General features: G+C 42.2%; 1 long non-coding RNA gene across 1 annotated transcript; it reads right to left on the bottom strand.

Moving 5' to 3' along the window:
• Positions 1-6,905: 6,905 nt before the first annotated feature.
• On the bottom strand, positions 6,906-10,241 carry LOC138239154 (uncharacterized). Its single transcript, XR_011189580.1, has 3 exons — positions 10,118-10,241; positions 8,642-8,765; positions 6,906-7,935 (listed from the first exon to the last, which is right to left on the bottom strand). It is a non-coding gene; the product is annotated as an uncharacterized lncRNA (long non-coding RNA).
• Between the last annotated feature and the right edge of the window lie 207 nt (positions 10,242-10,448).

The following is a 10,448-nucleotide window of genomic DNA, read 5'->3' as shown; positions in this document are numbered from 1 at the left end:
AGCACAGATTTATTTTTCCTTATTTTACAAGACATCTTTCAAGTAGATTTGGGCAGACCCCCAACCACAACAGACTACAGTTTCATTGGAATATTGGTGCAAAATTATATTCATAAAAGGAGAATCTTCAGAAAGAATAGCAGAAGAGGGGGTCCACTGTACAGTACATGCTGTCAGATAAATTTAATTTCTGGTTTGTGCTGGTGGGTTTCAGATGGTTATCCCATTGGGAGATCGGGTAATCAATAAATCAGGCACAGTGTTGAGCTGTCTAGTCTCTTCTGAAGTTTTAAAATCTGAATTTTATTGATAGTTACGTGAAGCAGTATTTATATAAATACTTCATGTATGCATTTAATCCCACACTGCCTTCAGGGCTTTCTTCAGACCTGAAGATGAGGTGCCTGTATGAATGATGAGTGTTGGTATGAGCAACAGGAAATTCTAACCCACACTAACGGGGGCTGGAAAAGTTCCCCTTGGGGAGGTTTCGAGGCTGCTGGAAAAACCACGCATTCTTTTGTTACTCTGGCACTGGGCTGTCAATGTTTTTCCAGACAACTGGCAAGTGTTCAGGTTTCAAAAGACATTTAATGGCATTAAAACACATGATCTAAATAAATATTCCTTGTGGCTTAGTTTTGGATGCTGTTGGCTGTTTTCAGTGGATTCTAGTTTGGTGGCTAGTTTCTGAATTCATTTACGTGAGTTTAAAGACGAAATATTTGAAATAATGGGAGGAAAATACCGGATTAAATGCAAGACCAAACTGGAAAACATTTTTCTTTATACTCCAAAAAAAGAAGACAACATATCAATGTTCCAGGCACTGAGTGTAGAAACTGCATCATGAAGTCCTGGATTGCTGTTCCTTTGAAGCTTCTTTTTCATTTTCTAAATATTTAGGTTCTGTATTATCTGGGGTTTGTGGGACCTCCTGATCAAGCCTTCTTGTCAAACTAAGGAAAGTTGTGCTGTACAACTGAAATTTAAAGTGGGAAGGATCTTTGAAATGAGACTGAATAGCTAGTCTAAGTGCTTAGAAACTGAGAAAAGGTGGGGAAATTCATTGCTTTTAGCATACTGCTGATAAGAGGCTTGATATTCAATGTTGCAATTTATTTTTTGTGATATGGTTTAAGCAGCTGACAGAGGCTAATAACTAACAGACAAAATGTGCCATTAAAGATCCAAATTGTACATCCCATGATATGATGTCATTATGGTGTGATTTTGATTGCTCTTCCCTTTCTGCTCTTTCAGTTTAAAGTGGGAAGGTACTCCATTTTCACCTGAAAACATCATTAAACTAGGAAAAAGGATTCTGGGAACCTGCCTGGAACACCATTTCAGAGAAGATCATCTCTGTGCAATTGTGTCTCTTTTATAGCTAATTATGTTTCCAGTTATGTTTTACAGAAACCTTTCTCTTTTTTAGAAGAGGCTTTAGAACCCTTGCCTGTTCATTAGATCTAGTCACAGGAGTATGCAGTTGAAATCTCAGCGTGCCGTTATACAGAATCCAGCTGTCATTTTTAGACTGCTACAGGACATCATGGCTCTCGGAGATGAAAGGTGAACTCTGGCCAAGCCTAGGAACGTCACCTGGCACGCAACCCTTCATCTTCATCATCCAGCCTGGAGATTGATTGATGTATCACACCTGCAACACAATGATTTAGACCCATGCATATTTAACCATCCTGTCTTCAAAGCACATTAAGCTTCTCTGTAACCCCAAGGGAACCTTTACTTAAGCAGAACGCCAATTTAGTTCAGAGCATCAATACGTGGAATTCATATAATTGACTTTCTCTGCCTTCTCTTTGGAGTGATCAAAATGAGAATGCGCATTCAAGGAAAGCAAATATGTGTATTAGCAATGTGGGGGGACTTGGCCTTTTACCTCTTTGACTTGCTCTGGTACACATTTGTAGCGTCACCCTAATTCTTATTCTGAAACACAGTTTGGGTCCCGTGTAATTCTTGAGTGAATACGTTATCGGATGAACAAGATGGGGCACAAGGCCAACTCTGGAACGGGACCCTCTCTAATGTTGTGTTTCATGATTTTAAAAACGCCTCACTTTTTTAAGAAACGAAAGGTAAAGGTTAAGTGTACACAGCTCAAGAAGCAGCATGGAAATCGTGCGATTCAGAACGCTTCACGGACTGTCATATTCCTGCTGCTCCCAATCTCAGTTGTCTTTTTTTGTTGTCGCGATGCTCCATCAAGACGACAGTAATGGGAAGAACACCCGGCATTGTTTTTCCATCACTGCTGCTCTGAGGTTCAGCCCCAGGCAGACTGCTGTCTCATAGTGGCAGTCTGGTTCACCGGCTTCCCTAATCCTCCACGACTGAATGGGCTCAGGAGGCCTGTGACGTGTGTTTCAGGGTCAGATGAAATACCTCCTAAAAACCCTTTTCACGTAACTGGATCCCCTCTTGCTTCAGCCCTGTCCCGTCCAGTCTGAGGCTGAAAGCAGCCGCACATGTGCTCAGGGCAGCTCAGTTCCAAGAAAGAGCATGGACCACGGGGCTATGAGCAGAGACGTTCAGGCTGCAGCTTGGCACAGAGCAGGCGTGTGGGCAGGCAGAGCAGCTGTGAGGTGATGGAAGGGCTCCGTGCACAAGACCAGCCCGGTCAGGGGACATGCTCTGGGAATGGGAGGGTTACCCAACAGCAGGCTGACACAGTGGGGGCTAACACCTTCGAGTAGGCCTGCTTCATTATTCTGCGATCATCACTCACCTTTCATGACAGCTGAGGTCCCGTTGGGAACTAGTGTAGCTTGACACTCTTGTTTAGCTGCAACTCACACCTTCTAAAAAGGCTTTGTTTTGTGCGGGGAATAAAGGACAGCATTTCATTGCATCTTGGCACATGTCAATGCAACATATCTGGTAGCTCATGTAGGCATAAAAAGACAAATAGGAAAGATGAGGGAAAATGTGAAATTGTTGCTTTTTCCCAACACCACTAGAGAACAGATTTCTTCCACACTTTACTGCGTCATAATCAGAGTGTGTGAAGCACATGATGCCACATTTTTTAGCCTGTGCCAAATGGGCCTCTTGTGGCTGACTTCTGAAAATTTAATGTAGCCTGGCATGACACCCTGGGTGTCCCTCAGGGGTGGAAACTGAAGTACCAGGAGTAAAGCACACAAACACAGAGGGAACATGGAGAACCCACAGAGAGGCCTAAGGATGGTTTGTGCACTATGAAGCAGGAACATTAAACTGCAAGTGGGCAGTACTCTTGAGTTTTCGGCACACTATGTCATGAGTCAGAATAGATGGGTGTTAATGTACTGCTGTTCGTTTACCTGAATGCGGAGGACAAACGTACAATATTGTGAGCTTGGGTGTTTCAGGTTCCATTCGAATGCTGGCTGAAACCTGACGGGGTGGGACAGCTGTATGAATGACAGATTTCGGAGTTGGGGGGGCTGATGTTGGAAGTGAGCCTCAAAGCAGAGGTGCAGGGGATGTTGGAAAAGGTCATGGTCTCCAGGGCTGAGACAGACAGTCTGAGAAAGACCTGCATCTGCTTCAGGTTTCAGGGATTGAATCCTAGTGTGTTTCCAAAGCCTTTTTCATATTATGATTCACTTTTTTATTTTATTTTTTAACACATGTGCTGTGATAAAAATATCACAACCAGTCCCGCACTACCTCAATAACTGCTATCCATGCTTAACAAGAGGCATTTCATTGCACTATGAAATATACGATTACCAAGAGTAAGATGTATATTCCCTAAAGGTCTATAGATAATCAGTTAAAGTGGATATTCCTAAATTATCATTTGAAGCTATTATTAAATAGTTGTTATAGGTTTTTGAGTTTTTCAAAATGCTTTTTATGTAGCCTGCTATACTTAGCTATACTATTAATTTGGAGTCATTTGTTCTCTTCTTGGTAAAAAAATGGAGGTCTGTTTGCCGTAGTCTAGTGTTTTTTTTATATTTTTAAATAATAGCAGAAGTCAAAAATAAGGATCAGGTATTAAAAGCCTGAAGTGATCACTCGTTTGGGTTTAATAACTATTAAGCATTGTCTTCAAATTGATTCAGGAGATTGTTGTGCTATACAGATGACTACAGGGATAATGTAAGCAATCACCTCAGCCACTCTTGTGACAGACCGTGCTCCGTTTATCTGCAGTAGCCTGTGCACATTGCAGTGATGTGATATTAGAATCCATGGCAACAGTGTTACCATGGATACTCAGCACTGCACTCATAGTAGCCTGAAATGGCATCTCTCATTACATGAGTCCAGGGAGGCAATTGTACAGAGGCTGACCTGGGTTCAGAGGAAACAGAAAAATATGAGCTGTATACCTTCTTCATTGCACATCATTAACGGTGACGCCACATTATCATCTCCCAGTGTGGCCCCATTCTGGTATATCACACTGACCAATCCTTTAACTGAAGAGTAATTATGAAACTGCATCCAGCACCGTAAATACACGGTATATGTACAGTATATATAAACAAAGTAAAAGGTAAGAAAAATGGCAAGAATTAAGTTATGCCCCAGTCACACTCTGATTTGCAACTTCTGTTTCTTGACATTTGAAGCGGTAGTTTAAAATGTTCAGCTCATAGAGACAGCTAGACACAGTTCAGTTAGCACGCAGTCAGCAAATCAAGCTGCTTTTAACAGGCCAGATAAAATCAGAGGCAGGAAGGCTGTTCTGTTGCAGCATTATAGCTTACTGGTCCTTACAATTAAATGGAATGAAAACTGCTAAGAGCTATGACTAGACTTCTGTGCATTACACTGTGGAGACATACTGAGTGTGAAACATTCACCGCTAGAGTCATTTCAGGCCAAGAGCGCCAGCACGTACACACTCACACACACCCTTGGGTGAACAGTGTGTCAGTCTCATGTTCATGCGAGTTCCCACTGTTAGCACCAACACTATTCTTCTTTTAACTCATACACTCTGGGGTTTGTGCTTAAATACCCCACTGCTGAACGTGTTTTGGTGTTAAAAGTAAGCTAAAAACAGAAATGAAAACAAGACCAGAATGGCCACACTGTACACCAGGTGTGGTGGGTGACTATCTCCCGGTTCCGAGTCAGGTAATAATAATAATAATAATAATAATAATAATAATAATAATAAATAATAATTGCTTAAACTTACATAGCGCTTTTCTGGACACTCCACTCAAAGCGCTTTACAGGCAATGGGGACTCCCCTCCACCACCACCAATGTGCAGCCCCACCCGGATGATGCGACGGCAGCCATAGTGTGCCAGACCGCTCACCACACATCAGCAATCAGTGGGGAGGAGAGCAGAGTAATTAAACCAATTTATAGAGGGGGATTGTTAGGAGGCCATGATTGATAAAAGCCGATGGGAAATTTGGCCAGGACGCCGGGGTACACCCCTACTCTTTTCGAGAAACACCCTGGGATTTTTAATGATCACAGAGAGTCAGGACCTCGGTTTTACGTCTCATCCGAAGGACGGCGCCTGTTTACAGTATAGTGTCCCCGTCACTATAGTGGGGCATTAGGACCCACATGAGCCGCAGGGTAAGCGCCCCCTGCTGGCCCCACTAACGCCTCTTCCAGCAGCTGTCCTGCGGGGCAGACCCAACGCGCGTTGATGTCATTATTGAGCTCAATAAAACAACTGAATCCACAAAGACTGTGTCCTGCTCCTTGGATGAAGGATTTCCCACAACAATTTGGCGCTCAAGTAAGGAGCTCAAGTGAGTTTGGATATAACACCATGTTCTAAGTCAGGGGTTCGAGTGGGGAGCTGCGTTCTTTCTTTCTAATTCACCTCCATTATGTCCTCCTGCAGTTTTACAATCTTTTGTCTTTGATTTGAGCAGCTGCAAATGTCTGTGGGTTTTCAACTCCATTAAGATTTTAAGAAGGGTTATTTTTGGACCGTGTTTTTGTTTAATTTTAGCAATTGCTATCTAATCTATTGACTAGGCTTGATAGAGGTATTCTTTTTGTCATGAGTCTATTTATTGTTATGTATTCATAGTGACGATTCAGACAGGTATTTCGAACAGCCAGTGCCTTGTATTATTGCAATGATGAGCCACATTAAGTGTGGAGTAAAAACCTAATGATATTTAAATATTTACTGTTGCCGCATATTTGTCTTGATTCTCTGCTGTGACATTCTGCTGGGTGTAATAATAAAGCCTCCCTTGCGTTCTATGTGAGAAAAAAGAAACTGGAGTTTCCTTGAAGTGCCTAGGAGCTCTGGAGACAGCCCTACAGCCGTTTCTGCTGCTGTTTGTATTTTGACCAGAAGGGGGCCACCATGCTCTTTTTTCAGTTGAGATGCCTTGGGGAAGATTCATGTCATGGTTAACGAATAATAATGTCACTTTATGTCATGATTTCTTGAAATCTGGAGTGCATGAAGGGCAATACTGCACAAACATCCACATAATTGTTGGTCCTGTTCTCTGTTGACATGTGAGGAAATGATGCAAGTTAATGGTTATCTGCTAAATAATGTATATTTTTTATGAGTGCTTTTCAACAATGTATGCATAATACAAACATTTCATCTGTCATCTCTCCTATTTTATGCAGAAGCAAAGTAATATTGCACTCAACTATTCTGTTCCTCACTGAATCTATCAAACACGGAGGATTGTTCACATCCCACAGTGCTCCACAGCATTCCAATCACTCCACTGACTCTCTACCAGAGACAGCAGATTGATGAATCCCATGTGCAGAAGCTCCTTGTAGCCTTAATAGCTTGGTGCAGGGGTATCAGACTAAAATCCAGGTCGGCCTAAAGTCTTTTGATCCATCTGATCTGTAGATACAGTACATAGTTGGTAATTAACTGTATACTGTAACTCTAATACATCTTACCTCACTCTAAGGCATTTTAGGCATTTTATAGACACATGTACCTTAATGAAAGGAATATTTCACCTGCTTCACCTAAAAGACCTTAAGATCCATTCTGAGTAATATAGTCCATTGTTCTAATTGTTGTTCCCCAATACCAGGGCAGCAACCCTACTCTTTTCAAGAAATGCCCTGGGAGATTTAATGACCACAGAGAGTCAGGTTATCAGTTTTACATCACATCCGAAAGGGACAGTGCCTTTTTACAGTATAGTGTCCCCATCACAATACTGCAGCATTAGGACCGTCACAGGGTGAGCGCCCCCTACTGGCCCCACTAACACCAGGAGCAACCTTAGCTTTCCCAGGAGGTCTCCCATTGACGTACTGGCCGGGCTCACACCTGCTGAGCTTCAGAATAGGTTCCCTGCAGAGAAATCTGTTCTAGTGGTGCAGATGGGGCAGCATGATGGTGCAGTCCTGAGCACTGCAGCCTCAAACTGCTGGGGCCCCGGGTTCAAATCAGTTCAGAAGGTTGGTATCTGTGTGGAGTTTGCATGTTCTCCCCCTGTTCATGTGGGAACATGGACACATTTTCACATTTGTCCTTTACATTTAATTTAAACTTGTACAGTTTCCAGTCAGCGACACTAACACTTCGCTGTGCGCTCTGTTGTATCGTCTTGTTAATTATAGTTGGCATTCTGGTTTTCAGTTTACTGTTGAACTGCGCTCCGTTCAGACTTTGATACAGCCGCCGTCAATATAGAATAAAACGGCCTTTCTGCTGCAGCTTGAAAAAAATGCTGGGAAGGAAAAAGTACCAGACAAGAGGAGTGCAGATGAAGCGTGACTGCGAGCTGCGAAGATTTACTTTCTTCTTTCAATCCAGTTAAAAACAGAAACATACATGCAAAAATAAGAATGTTTAGCTTCTGATTGGACGCTAAAAGAATATACAGTATCGCTCATTATGAAGGAAAGTCCCAGCCTGGACAGGGGGCCGGTGACGTTCATTAGTCTGAGGTTGCCAGGGATGGCCCTTTGCCTTTTTCTTTTCCTGCTCCATCTGAAAAAAAAAAAAAAGATCCGCATACATCTGGTCTGACTTCATCGAGAGATGCTTTGGAAGCGAAAAAATCCCACTAACCTGGTTCGTCGGGCATAAAAGTTTGAGTAATGATCACGGTTCTAATTCGCATAAGATTAATTTCCCAGAATCCGTCAACCGTCTACTGGACAAACTGTATTCACAATTAGTCAACCGAAAACGTGGAGTAATTTTCATCCTGCCTGTTTAAAAACAACTATACGTACTGTATATAGCTATTAAACAAGTTACCTGTTAATCCGAAAACAGTCAATAAGCAAAAAAAGAACGACTGTACCGTCGTATGTTTTTCGCGATCCAGGATCTCATTCGTTTACGGATCAGCAGTTAACTGAACCTTTATTAAAATTATCAGTAATTACTTCGAAGCATCCTGACAACAAATTAAGTAAATAAAAAAAAAGTAATAAATCACTACCGAGGCACATTTCTCAGTATTTTTATTTCTTCCATCAGTTATATTGTAACGCATAATATTAATAATGCCGGCCGCCTTCCGGGAACCAAGGTTCGGTCACGATTTGACAGAGAACAGCTGCTCACTTTTAATATTTAATTTGGGTGGTCAGCACAGATTGGTATTCAGAAGGAAACATACAATTATTTTAAATAAGGGCAGCCAAAAATTATTTAAAGATGCATTTTTCGAATTACGTTATGTTACCATGTTGATGAAAAACGCGTTGGGCGAGCGCCCCGGTCATGAGTGCCCCGGTCATTCTCTGCTTCTTACAGGAACATCCCCTGCGCTTCACAGGTGTCTGGTTTTCCATATCAGAATGCGAAACCTGTTTGCATGACGACGAAAATATTAACAAAAAGTCAAATTTCTTTGTCATCAACGTGTATTTTGAGTTTTTCGTCCTCTGTACAGAGTCAGGGTGGAGTCAAACTTTGAATATGTTGTGCTCGAAGTATAATTTTCAGTTGGCTTGCAGGAAGAATTAATTTACCAAGTGCATTATTGGCTCCCTCCCTGGGACTTGAGAACAGCGTGAAACGGGAAACAAAGAAAAACAGGAAAAACAGGAAGCTTAAATTGCACCAGAACTGGGAATGGTTAATGTTTTAAAAAGCTAAAGAAAACTAAATTTACCATATATTGTGTTTGTCAGTGCGCTCAGTTCAATGTATATGCAAAGCTGTTTAAGTGTAATTTCCCTGCTTTGTTGTGAACTGTTGCATATGTTCTCTAGACTGCTTACTATTTTCCAGAAATGAATAGATCAGCCATTTTCTAAGCTCTTCAGACAAGGCAAAGTACACCTTGGATGGGACATCCAAATCTTTTTTAAGACTTACGCAGGAAAGAAAGCATTAGTGCTTTTGATTTTGTCCCAAAAGTACTTTATTCCACAGCAATATTGAAAAATGTAATTTAAAAAAAAATCTCTGTGACCACAACTAACCTTCTTGAATTGGTGTATCTAGATTATTTTTTATATATGGTATACATGTTGTTTTTCTTTTAGAATGGACACATTTATCTTGTTCTATTTTGATCCCCTACTTTGATTCCTGTTATGCCAGTTTGGAGACTCTTATGGTGGTCACGGAGTTCAGCTGCACAGGCCTGTGTTGTATGATCCTTCTCTAGGCCATGGGCTTGCTGTGGGTTGCTCCCCAGACAGATTTCTGTCCTGTCTTTGCTGTGTTTGCCTGGCACTTCTTGGAAGGGCTACAGCCCCACTATATATTTTCTGGCACCACAGGCTTGTCATCTGCACCCCCATATTCACCTTGCAACACCCTCAGATTTTACTGCCTCATCTTCTCAGGGCGGTTCAGTGCCTAAGACTGGATGCCTGTGACCAGCGTTAGGGAGCGAACCATCCTTTAATACACTGCTCTGTCAAAGAAAAGTGGGAGGATTTGTTTCCAAGCTTTTATGCCCTGCTCGGTTTTCACTTCTTCCTTTTAAAGATCCGAGTGTGAATAGCCCAGGAAGAGATCACCCGGAATCCAACACCCCAGCTGGAGTGCAGCTCAGGTTTATTTTTTACTTTCCCTTTTCGGTGGTAAATCATTAGTTCTTGCATTTGCTTACTGAACCAAAAACCAGCAAACCAAGAGAACGTTTCTTGCTCGGTTGCGTCATGATTATCCACGGCTCCATTTTTCAGCAGTAAAAAGAACTCACCTTGGTATTTACAGGCGCCTGGAAGCGCAGGCTCGGTCAGACCGGCCAAGGAACATCATCAATTCCGTCGCATTGCTCTCCAGACTCTGAAGCAGGAGGGAGCAGCTTCAGCGAGGCGGCTGGGCAGGGCGTTAACACTGTGTAGCACAAATCCGTGTTCCTTGTCCGCTTCCCTCAGTATGGGGCAGCCTGTTGAGTTCATCTGGAAAATTATTTTTATTTTCATTATTGATGATGATGATGATGATGATGGGGAATGGCTTGCTATCTGGCTAGGAAACTGCTGAAGCTTTCCTATGATTAGAGAATTCTTGCATTATCGATGATGAGT

This window comes from Lepisosteus oculatus, chromosome 5 (genome assembly GCF_040954835.1).
Source record: "Lepisosteus oculatus isolate fLepOcu1 chromosome 5, fLepOcu1.hap2, whole genome shotgun sequence".
In the NCBI taxonomy this organism is placed as follows: Eukaryota; Metazoa; Chordata; class Actinopteri; order Semionotiformes; family Lepisosteidae; genus Lepisosteus; species Lepisosteus oculatus.
This window is presented reverse-complemented; position numbering and strand designations above follow the sequence as displayed.